General features: G+C 35.2%; 1 protein-coding gene across 8 annotated transcripts in view; it reads right to left on the reverse strand.

Moving 5' to 3' along the window:
- ITSN1 (intersectin 1) overlaps window positions 1-12,177 on the reverse strand; it is a 308,496-nt gene that overhangs the window by 258,743 nt on the left and 37,576 nt on the right. For 5 of the 8 annotated variants that reach the window (XM_056826047.1, XM_056826045.1, XM_056826042.1 and 2 more), the window contains exon 2: window positions 88-157. The exons of the other annotated variants lie outside the window; for them this stretch is intronic. The gene's annotated coding sequence lies outside the window, so the exon portion shown is untranslated. The remainder of the gene's footprint in view (window positions 1-87; window positions 158-12,177) is intronic. 8 annotated transcript variants of the gene reach the window in all.

A 12,177-nucleotide genomic window follows, 5' to 3' on the forward strand; every position in this document is an offset into this window, starting at 1 on the left:
GTTCCTTTTTAATACATTTTATTTCTACTTTTTTTAAGCTTTGAGAGCTTTAAGTGCCAAATTATTAGAAGTCCATCCTATACTTACTCAGTATATTTGATTCAACACCGGCTCTTCATATTCTTTCTTTTCCCGAACAGTATTCAGGTAACGTAGTCTAGGATAACAATAGACCACAAATTGATTTTTTTTTAAATCAAACAATAGATAACTCCATAAGCCACTATGTATTCAGTGAAAAGACTAGCTCTTTTCTTAAAATATGAGCTTTCATAGAAAGTCATTCCCTTATAAGTTCTATTCAGCCTTTGTATTTAGCCAAGATCAGCAGCTATAGTCACTGTAGAAAAATCATCCTAAGTCTAATAAACAAATACCTTTCAAATGATTTATTTCTTGAGCTATCAGCTCATGGAGTATTTACTGAACAAAGAATCCAAAGGGAATATGATCCAACAACTAATTTCTAGTATAAAATTTATAGCATTCAAGGTTTCCAAATATTTTCTGTTCCCCAAAACCCATCTTGTCTGCTAATTTCTCTTTTTCTATTGAGGGGCTGATGACATTACCAGCCTTCTAAATAATTAGGTCTGCAAATTCAATGTCATCCTGAGCATATCCCATTGTTGCCAAGTCCTGTTATGGAGGTAGAATTAATGTCTCACCCATCTGTCCTCTACCACCTAATCTGTCTCCCTTTCCATTCAGGCTCTCTCCTACACTACACCTTCTTTACATAGCTGTCATATTTTTTTTTCTTTCAATAGAAGGAGTTTCATGATGTGTTCTCCCTTCCCCAACAACAACAACAAAAATACTTATATAAAAGGGTCAGTTTATCATAATCACAGAACACAGAAGGCTGTCTCTCACAAAGACATAAGGGAAGGAAGGGGAATATCATTAAGGAAGCAAATTATTCTGTGCAAAAAAGGTAAAGGATTTGGGCATTTATGGGTGGAATCTTCAACCTTCCACCCTCCTTGTGATGCCTCATCTTGGGCCAGTGATATTCATTCCATCGTCCAAGGAGGAAGGAAAAGAATACCTTTTCTTCTTCTATAATGGTCCTAGTTAAAGTTAAAGATCAAGTCCCACCCCAAACACACCAAAAAAAAAAAAAAGGAAAAAAAGGCAGATGTAGAACAATTATATCTGTATTCATGAGGCAATAACCTAATAAATGATCGGTGAAGAAAGCCAATACTGAGATCCTTAGCCAGAGTCAACTGCCATATATCACATACCCTCTCTCTAATGGTGACCTAACCATTAGAAGTGACAATTCTGCTCAGTCTGGAGAAGGGGAAGATGGGGTGGAATAGGACTAAAATCAAGTCGCTTTCTGTTTCAGGCAATCCCTAGGCTGGAACAGTCTCCATCCAGGACTCCAACACTCTTTCCCAACCCCGATAAAAGGAACAGACATTGGCTCAGCCCAATAAAGAAAGACAATATCTATAGTCAAAAGAAAAACTAGGACACAGGGCCATTATGAATGGCTGCACCTAGCAGGAAAGGGGAGGGTAACCCAGTTAAGGCCAGTACTGACCCTCAAACGCTGCTAAAGATAGATAGGCCTGTGGTGAAACATAAGACCCCTTGCCCCCCCACCCCACCCCCACCCCAACATAATAAGGCTGAAGCAGCCCTGAAGTACACATTATCAAAGGGGGCAGAATGAAAAAGTGAATGATGTAAGAATGTAAGAGAAATGCTTTAAAACACCAAGAATTTGAAGAGGAAGAAATTTTAATTAAACTACTAGAGCATAAACAGATACTAACCTAAAATCAAAAGGAAGGATGAGTACTAAATACTCAAAGTGCAAATCTTTCTTAATAAACTTACAAGACAAAGGAAAGTTAACAAATGACTGATGATAAAAGGAACCCTAGGAAATCCCAATAGAACAAGACAATAAATTCTAGAATGGCTCAAAAGAAAGCGAAAATGCCTAAGGGAACAATTTAAGAAACAAACAGTGTCAGAATGCAAAACCTTAAAAAAAAAAAAAGATGATTAGCATATTAGGGGAAAATTGAATTCAAGGTAGAGAGTCTCTCCATAGACATGAGAGTCAAACAGATCTGGAAAAGAAAAGGTTCAAAATGGAGGGAAATCTGAATAGAAAAGCAAAATACAATAACAGTAAATGAACATAAAATCTCTATATGTAAAAGCTATACATTTCAAAGAGAGAATGTGAATGGATAGGGAAAATATAAGGCTCAATAGATCAACTAAAAGACATGAAAATTTTAAAAGCCTGAACATAATACAGGAAAGCTTTGAATACAGAAAACAAAAGAAAAGCATGAATACCAAAAAAAAAAAGAAAACCCACAGCTGACACCCCAAAAAACCCAAGATCCTACAATCCACAAGAACTGTAGTGGTAAAATTTAACAATCCCAATGGCAAATAACAAATTCAGAAAAGAACTAGGAAAAAGGCTTTCAAATATTAACAAAAAGAAATTTCTAATTTTAAAAAACACCTATTTTGCACACACTAAAAGAAGTGAATAGAATAATGTATTTTGAGAAACAAGATTTCAGGATTCAACGCCCAAACCTAAATCTAAAAATCAATGAAAAAAGATAGACATTTACTAAAGAGTTTCTGAGGTATTTCTGGAAAAAATAAATAAATTAAAAGCAAAACAAATACCCCAAACTTGAAGAAAATACTTGTAGCATCCCAGGTATATTATCATCTTGAAAGTATTATTGGTGTAGTGATATTGTAACCTAAGTGCTTGTATACCAGATACGTGGTCATGTTACTTATTGATTATTGTATATCCAAATCTTCAATCCAAAGGTCAAAAGAATTCCTGGGCAGAACATTAGCTCTCACAGCTACCTCCTTGTTAGACCACATTCCTGACTAAGTAACATGTTTGATGAACCTCCTCCTCTACGATTACATGATGGTCAATTGAACCAATGTTAAATCCTATGCCATGTCACAGTCATTAGTTACCTCCCACTCCAAATATTCCTCAATTTTACAATAAAAGATTGGAATCATGTATAACTCACTCTCTCTCATGACCATCACCTGAAGAGCTGCTAGAGAGCCATGTTTTGTAACTCTTTGTCTCTGAGTCTTTATTCCTTTGTCACACTTTCTCCCTTTCTCCCCTTTACCCATTTTCCTTCAGCTTCCATCTAATTTTCAGGTGTCCACCCATGAAAATGTTAATTTGTAGCTGCTGCAGCTGCAATACTCAACTTGGAAACAGACCAAACACTTTTTGACCCTGGACTTCTCATACTAGAATACTCTCTTTCCCTGAAGTCTAATCTTCTGAGTGATTCCTCTCAGAACCTCCAATTTAAGTAGGAGGACAAGATTAAAGATGTCTTCATTCCTCTCCAGGCGGTACCATAGATTCATCTCTGAAAGATTCTCTCAGCTCTCCTTTCTCTCCACCATTTTCACTTCTTTTTATGTGCAGTCTTCCCTATTAGAATATAAACTCTTTGAGGGTAATCGCTCTCTCTCTCTGCTCTTATTTGTCTTTCCAGGGCTTATAGCAAAGCAACTGGCACATAAGCATATACTAAATGTTTGTTCACTGTCTGAGTGATCCAAACAACAGAAACATAAGAAAAGTAAAGTATTAATTACCAAGAGAACATAGGCAAAAGGCACAGACCTAAATGGAGACAATAATAAAAATATGAGTCAAAGAAAAAAACATTGAAACAATAACTATGAAAAAGATGATGATGATGATGAAACAACATACAGTGCTAATATTTCTGAAATGCAGCTAACAATCCCAATAGGATAAATGAAATCCCTAAAAATAAGTATTAATAAAACAGAATTAAATTAATATATATTTTCGATTCAAAAGTGGTATTATTTGAATGAATCCCATTACAACCTCCTAGAAGTAAAAACAAAGAACTTTTAGAAGAAGAATATGAGTCTGTTTCTCTCTAAACTCCAAGAAAATACCTCTCCTGCCCCAGAGGACTAAATTTTGGAAAGAAGACAAACCCTTAAATGTCTCTCAATCATCTAGAAAGGATTAACTAAAGACAATCAAACTTAAGTATAGTTTCAGCCACCTTAGCTTCTCCTATTATATCTAGGCTATTCTCAGTTATCTTAGACTCTGGTTACCTACTTTTCCTCACCCATTTGTGAACTCATATAACCAATCCATTGCCCCTCCCCCATTTACTTCCTAAAAACTACTAATATCTCCCTTTTTTTGTAGATCAGCTGAAATTCCCATCATTACACTATGTATCTTTCCCTAGACTATAGTCGTCCCAAGGCAGTGGTTCAGTGTGTTATTCTTTATTATAGTCTTCCTTGCTCTGATTAAAGACCTGTTGTTATAACTACTTTTGTAGTTTGTTTTTATAAAACCCTTTATTTTCTATCTTAAAATCAATGCTGTATATTGGTTCCAAGGCACAAGAGCAGTAAGGAAAAAAAAAGGAAAATTTTGAAAATTAAGAGAATTAAATAAATTGAAACCAAAAGTCTAATAGAAATTATTTTTTAAAAAACTTTAGTTAAAAGCTGGTTCTCAGAAAAAAAAACTAACAAAAATGATAAAACTTTGGCTAATCTAATAAAAAAGAAAATAAAATTAACAAAATAAAAAAATCAGCAAAAGGAAAGCACAACAAATAGGATAACTAAAAACAATTACTAGAACTTGTGTGACAGAGGCTGGCACTAAAGAAAAAGTGCCAGGCTGAAGAGTGTGTGAAATTGATCAACTGGGGGGGAGGGGCCAAGAATTTAGAATCTTGAGAAGACTCCGAGTGGTAAAGGAGTTGCTCTCTCAGGCCCTCAGTCTTGAGAAGCCAAAGGGAGAGGGTGAAAAAAAGACTTTCTCCTGAGGGTTACTCACTTTTCCTGCTGATGACTGGAAATCCTTCCCCCTAACACTTCCCAATTGAAGGGACTTTCTGAAGAGAAACCTGAGCAGACTTTACCTCACCTCCTGTTGCCCAGGGGTGAGTCAACCTGACTTTCTCCCAGGGGGCTCAAGCTGCCAAGGCCTGAGTTCCCCCCAAACTCAAGGAGGGAGGAAAAGGGTTTAGATAGAGATAGGGACCCCCTTTTCCCACATTCCTTTCCCATTCTTCCCTGACTGTTATTCCTTTTGTATTACCTGTTTGAGTTGACATTAAAAGTTATCTGTTCCCCAAGGTGAGTGTGAGTGAACAGATCAAGGGGAGACCTTTGGGTCTCAAGTAGTGGAGGGGGGACAAGAGGGACAAGAGTGAATAGGGGAGGGCAGCTTTAGCTAAGGAGGGAAGGCAGAAGAGGGAAAATCTTCAAACCCCCTCTCCTCTCTCTGAGCCAACCCTAAACATCAGCTGTCTCCCCTAAACCCTGCTTTGAGAAGGGAGGTTCTCCTCTCTATACTGTAAGACCTAAGCCCTCAAATACAAATTAATGCCCCCTTATAACACTTGTTATCTAGTTATATTTCAATCAAAATGGGAACTCAAAAGAAATCAAGCATCACCTAATAAAATTATGAAACATAAAAACCTAATATAATAACAAAGATCTTAAATAATTTAATCTCATTAATGGAAACTGAATTTGCTATATAAGAACTACCAAAAAGACCTCAAGAGACAGATGAATTTTATTAAAAGTCAATTCTATCAAAAATTAGTACCTATAATGAGGAAATTATTCTCAAGAATTAATCAAGAAAATACTCTCTAATGTTAAGATTAAAAATCTAATACCTAAACCAGGAAGATACAGCAAAAAAAAAAGATCTATAAACCAATATTGTTGATGAATACAGATTTATATTTTTAATACAAAATCATGGCAAAAATAAATATAGCAATTAATCAAAAAATCATTCATCATGATGATGCTGACATCTATGTAGTGCTTACTTTGTTCAGGCTCTGTGTTAAGTATTTTACAATTATTATCTGACTTGATATCCTCAACATCCCCATGAGACAGATGCAGTTATATTCATTTATAAGTGAGAAAACTGAGTCAAATAGTGGCTAACTGATGTGCTCAGTCACAGATCTAGAAACTAGTGTCTAGACCAAATTTGAACTCAAGTCTTCTTGATTCCAAGCCCAGAGTTCTTTCTACCATGTCACATTGGATTCACATTAGGAATGGAAGGTTAACAGGGAAAAAATTAGCATAATCAATCATATTGATAATAACACCCAACTGATGCAGAAAATTATTTTAACAAGTTAGGTAATAGAGGAACATTAATTAAGCACCTATTATATGCCGGGCACTGTGTTGTTTAAACTCTAAGTATATAAAGAAAAGCAAAATCACTCCCTAATCTCAAAGGACTCAGTCTAATGGGGGAAAAAAACTGTGCAAATAATTATGTACAAATAAGCTGAATACAGGATCAGTTCAGAGATAATCAACAGAGGGAAAAAAATAAGGGATAATGGGAAAGGTAGTTTATGAAAAGGGGAATTATTTTAGCTAAGTCATGAAGAAATTCAAGGAAATCAGGATAAGAAGATGAGTAAAATTTAGGCAGGGACACAGCTAGTAAAAATGCATGGAACAGAGAGGGGGAGAAGTTAGCTAGGTGGCACAGTGGATTAGAGGTCCTGGGTTCAAATTTGGCCTCAGACACTTTCTAGCTGTATGACCCTGGGAAAATTGCTTAATCCCCATTGCCTAACCTTTACAACTCTTCTGCCTTGGAACTAAAACATAGTATTGATTCTAAGACAGAAGGTAAAGGTTATTTTTTTTAATGCAATGACAATGGTCATGATCAGCCCTGTGTTTTAGAAAGATCAATTTGACAGAGAAGTAGAGAATGGTCTGAAAGAGAAAAAAACTTGAGGCAGGGAGAACAACCAGAAGGCTACCGCAACTGTCTAGGTATAAAGTAATGAGAGTCTATGTTTTGGTAGTGGCAGAGGAGGGAAAAGGGTATAAGAAATGTTATAAAGGTAGGATGAACAAGACTTGGAAACAGATTGAATATGGAGGGAAAAGGAAGAGAGAAGAATCAAGGATGACATTAAGATTGAAATATTGGTTGCCTCACAGGACAGTAAGAAAATTAGGAAGAGAATGGCTGGAGGAAAATATAATGAGCTCAATTTTAGAAATGTTAAGCTTAAGATGTCTCTAGGGCATCTTGATTCAGATTTCCAAAAGACAGTTAGAGATGTGAGTCAAGAGCTATAAGAAAAAGGGATACAGCAGGTTAAGTGGATGAGAGAATCATCAATTGAATTCATGGAAGCTAATGTGATCATCAAATGAAATAGTACAGGGAGAAAAAAAGAGAACCCACAACACAGCCTTGGAACCAGTGTTAGTAAATGTGAGCTGGTAAAGCTACAGCAAAGACTGAGAAAGAGCAAAATAGTAGAAAAGCCACGAAAGAACTGTCAAAAAAATCTAGACAAGGGGGCAGCTGGGTAGCACAGTGGATTGAGAACCAGTCCTAGAGACGGGAGGTCCTAGGTTCAAATATGGCTTCAGCCACTTCCCAGCTGTGTGACCCTGGGCAAGTCACTTGACCCCCATTGCCTAGCCCTTAACACTCTTCTGCCTTGGAGCCAATACACAGTATTGACTCCAAGACGGAAGGTAAGGGTTTAAAAAAAAATCTAGACAAAAGAAAAGAGAGCATCAAAGAGAAGAAGGTGATCAAAGTTCAACAATCATTCATGATTAAATTTTTAGAAAGTATAGGCATATAAAAATATTTTAAATATGTGATAAAAAATAATTTATATAAAAGTCAAGGAAAAAATTATATGCCAATGGGTAAACATTAGAAGTTTCTCTACCAAATTAAGAAAAAAGCAAGTACACCACTTTCCCCAATTCTTATTATCTGATATGATTTCAGAAATAATAGCTATAGTAATAAACCAATAGAAATAAATTAAAGTCATAAAGATAGGCAGAAAAAAGATTTTTAAACTATCCTAATAATATAATGGTACACATAGATTGTAGTCTACAGAATTTGTCCATAAAACCCAAAATAATTTCTATAGAATAACAAAATTCAGAAGTAATTAAAAGCAGAAGTCCCATTCAAAATTACTACAAAATGTATGAAATAGCTAGAAGTACCAATTTCAAAGTATACTTAATGCCTATTTAAATAAAATTTTAAAGATCTGAAAAAAGTTTAAAAGAAAACATATAACAGGAAGTATCTTTGGGATTCATAATGGGGCTATGACAATATGATTGAATGACCACTTCCAGAATAATTTATATATTTATTGCTATAATAACCAAAATTTCAAAAGCATACTTTATAGAGCAAGACAAAATCTTTTAAAGATACATATTGTGAAACAAAAAGATCCTGAATTAGCAGGATAAATACAGAAAAGATTATGATGAGACAGTAGCACTTACAGACTACCAACTATATTATAAAGCAGCAATATTATCAAAACCATTTTATATTGGTTTAAAGACTGGAAAAATGTAAATGAGATAGACTAGACATGGAAGAAAGAGAAATAACTGCACTCAAAAACCTAATAATAAGTAAATCTGAAAACATAAATTACCAAGGAAAGAATTCCCTATTTGATAAGGAGTGCTGATAAAACCAGAAACCAGTCTGGCAGAAATTAAGTTTAGACAAACATCTTAAACTAAATATTAGACTATACCATTAAAAAACTAGAAGAGGCATATCATATACCTTTCAGACCCATGGGAAGGGAATGAATTTCTAACCAAAAAAGGAATAAAGGCAATTACAAAAAATGACCGAAACAATTTTGAAATGGACAATCTTTTGCAAGAACAAAATTAATGCAACTAGAACAAAGGAAGTGGTCAACTTGGTAGAAAAAAACAACTTTGTGTCAAATCTTTCTCATAAAGGGTCTGATTTCCAAAATATATAGACAACAGACAAAAAATATAACATCAATTAGCCATTCTTTAATTACATGGTCAAAGAATATGAAGAAATAGTTCATGAAATAATTAACTACTAGCAACCATATGAAATTCTTCTAACCATCAATAAGAGAAATTACAAAATAATAACCCTGAACTTTCAACCTCCCTCAGAGCAAATAGGAAGGAAGGAAGGAAGGAAGGAAGGAAGGAAGGAAGGAAGGAAGGAAGGAAGGAAGGAAGGAAGGAAGGAAGGAAGGAAGGAAGGAAGGAAGGAAGGAAGGAAGAAAGAAAAAAAGAAAGAAAGAAAGAAAGAAAGAAAGAAAGAAAGAAAGAAAGAAAGAAAGAAAGAAAGAAAGAAAGAAAGAAAGAAAGAAAGAAAGAAAGAAAGAAAGAAAGAAAGAAAGAAAGAAAGAAAGAAAGAAAGAAAGAAAGAAAGAAAGAAAGAAAGAAAGAAAGAAAGAAAGAAAGGAGAAGAAAAAGATAGGAATAGTTGAAGTAGGAAGGGTTATGTAAAGATGATTTTACTAATGTATTACAACAAATTGGTACAACTATCTGAAAAGCAACTTAGAACTATGCAAAGGAAATGACTAAAGTGTCTATAATTTTGAACCAGTCATCCCATGACTAAGCATATATAGCAAGGAGTTCATAAGCAAAAAAGAAAAAATTAAAAACAGCTGAATATTTAAGACAACAATTTTGTGGTAGAAAAGAACTGGGAATTAAAAGGATGCTCATTGATTTCAAAATGGTTAAACTATGGCACATAAATATGATGGAATATTACTGTGCTATAAAGAAATATGATGAATATGAGAAAAAAAGACTTACATGAACTGATGCATAGCAAAAAAAGCAGAAGAAAACAATATAATACACTAACTGCAACAATGTAAATAGAAAAACCTGTGAAGATGGGATTAACTCTCCCCCTGCCCATTTTTAGATTTAATTACCAGACGTGTATACACCCCACTTATCCTTAAGTATGGAGAGGTCTGTGGCCCACATATGCCATAGTGAATGACAAATTAGAAACCCACTGCCCCCCCCCCAACGGAAGTCCTAAGCAAAGCTATAGCTGCAATTGGTCCATGTAAAGTGGAAGGAAGGCACAGGATGTGGCGAAAGGAATGATCTTTAAAAGTGGCAAGAAATCCCTGTGATTAGCTCTTTTCACCTTGGAACTTAACCTTGGAGGAGCTCCAGATTGGGACCTCAGACTGCTCTTTGATTTTCCCTTAGGACTACCACATGGGTGAGTGAAAAAGGCTGACTCCCTTTCTTGGCTTTTCTCATCTTGGCCTCTCATCTTGGAGGAGGCCTCAAGGCTAAAAGCCTTCTTGAATTTACCTCTGGGCCCCCTTTGCTGGGGCCTCTGAAGCCCTGCCTGGTTCAGACCAACTGGAGTAAATATCTGCTCTCTCTCATTTCCTTCCTTTCACTCTTTCCCTCTATTTTATAAATAAATTGCTATAAAGTCATTCTGACTTGAGTAATAATTTCTGGTGAGCACATTTTTATATATTTAGTCCAACCTTTAATTTTTAACCCTTACAAACCCCAAAACAACTCAAACAATACTGAAACATTATAAAAAACAATATCATCCCCAAAGAAGAAACATGAGAAAGCATCTGTTGTGCTCCCACCTTTCCAGAGGTTGTTGTCCAAGGAAATTAAGCATTGCAGAGAATATTAAAAAAATTTTGATTGGTTTTGATCAATCCACTTCCTTTCCCTCGCCATTCCAAACTTAAAGTCAACCAGTTCAACATCAGAATTTTGCCTGCTCTGAAATCCATTTCCTCATCAGATTACAGTTTATGACTGGCCTAATCTCAGCCCTACAATATCCCCACTATCTACCATACATTTCTAACTTATCTCAACTAAGCTTTCACTGCAGCATGGCAGTCCTTTTATTCCTTCTAAATTGATTCTCTATCCTATTTCGCCAGTACAAATTAAAACATTCTCTTTCCACCAGACTCTCCTTTCACCCTCAGCATAGTAATATCTTCCTTAATACTTTACTTAAAAAAAAGAGAGGCTTTCCAACATTAATTCCATTTCTCACTGGGGGAGAGGGGAGCTAGGAGAAAATGGATTATCACAGATTAAAAAAATAAAAATTTCCTTACATTTTTTAAATTAAAAAAAAATTCCCTCTTCAGCTCTTCACATCTTACATTCCCCCTATCTCATCCACCTTTCGATATACCTTCATAACCATCTCCTCTTCGTTTAAACCTTCAGTGTCTTCCTATTGGTCATTTACCTGTTGCCTACTACCATATGCAGGTCTACGCCCTCCTTTAAAAAACTTTCCATTCCCCACTTGCTGTCAAACCAAATCTCTCTTGCTATTCTCAACTGAGCTCCTAGAAGATGATTATTCTCGTAACTAAAAGTTTTCTTGCAACTCTAAAAGTAAGTACCAAATAAGTAAAAACAACAGAAAAGAAAATGGCAAGAGAAAACAAGTACATTACTGCATTGTTGGGGGAGCGCTAAAGTCATCCAGTCATTCAGAAAAACTTTTGAAATCATGACCAAAAAGTCATACCATTTGACTCAATGATACCACTACCTCTTAAAAAAAGTCAAAGAAAGGGGGCGGGGGTTCTGATACAAAAATAATTATAATTACACTACTTTAAGAAGCAGCTATGTGACTCAGCAGATTGAGGGCCAGGCTTAAGGTCAGGAGGTCCTGGATTCAAATCTGACCTCACATACTTTCTAGCTGTCTAACCCTGGGCAAGTCACTTAACCCCACAACTTACTGCTCTTCTGCCTTGGAACAATAAATTTATTCCAAGGCAGAAAGTAAGGTTTTGTTTTGTTTTTTTTTAATTATAGTATTATTGGTACTAGCAATTGGGAAATGACTGAACAAATTAGTTTATAAATATAACAATATTATTTCACTATAAAAAATAACAAAAGAAATGGACTCAGAGAAATCTAAGAATCCTAGTATAAACTGATACAAAGTGAAAAGAATCAGAACAATTTATTTGATGACTAGAAGGAAAACAACTTTGAATGACTTAAGAATTCTGATCAATGCTATAAGTAATCGTAAAAACTGGTAATGAAGTATGTTTCTCACCTTGTGTTACAAAGATGCATAATGGAAGATGTAGAACGAGATACGCATGTTTAAACATAACTGATGGGCTAATGTGTTTTATTATACTACTCTTATTTGTTCAGGAATGGGGGCAAGTTTTGGAGTAGTGACAGTGTTGCTATCGCTCTAAACTT

This window comes from Monodelphis domestica, chromosome 4 (assembly GCF_027887165.1).
Source record: "Monodelphis domestica isolate mMonDom1 chromosome 4, mMonDom1.pri, whole genome shotgun sequence".
Taxonomy (NCBI): domain Eukaryota; kingdom Metazoa; phylum Chordata; class Mammalia; order Didelphimorphia; family Didelphidae; genus Monodelphis; species Monodelphis domestica.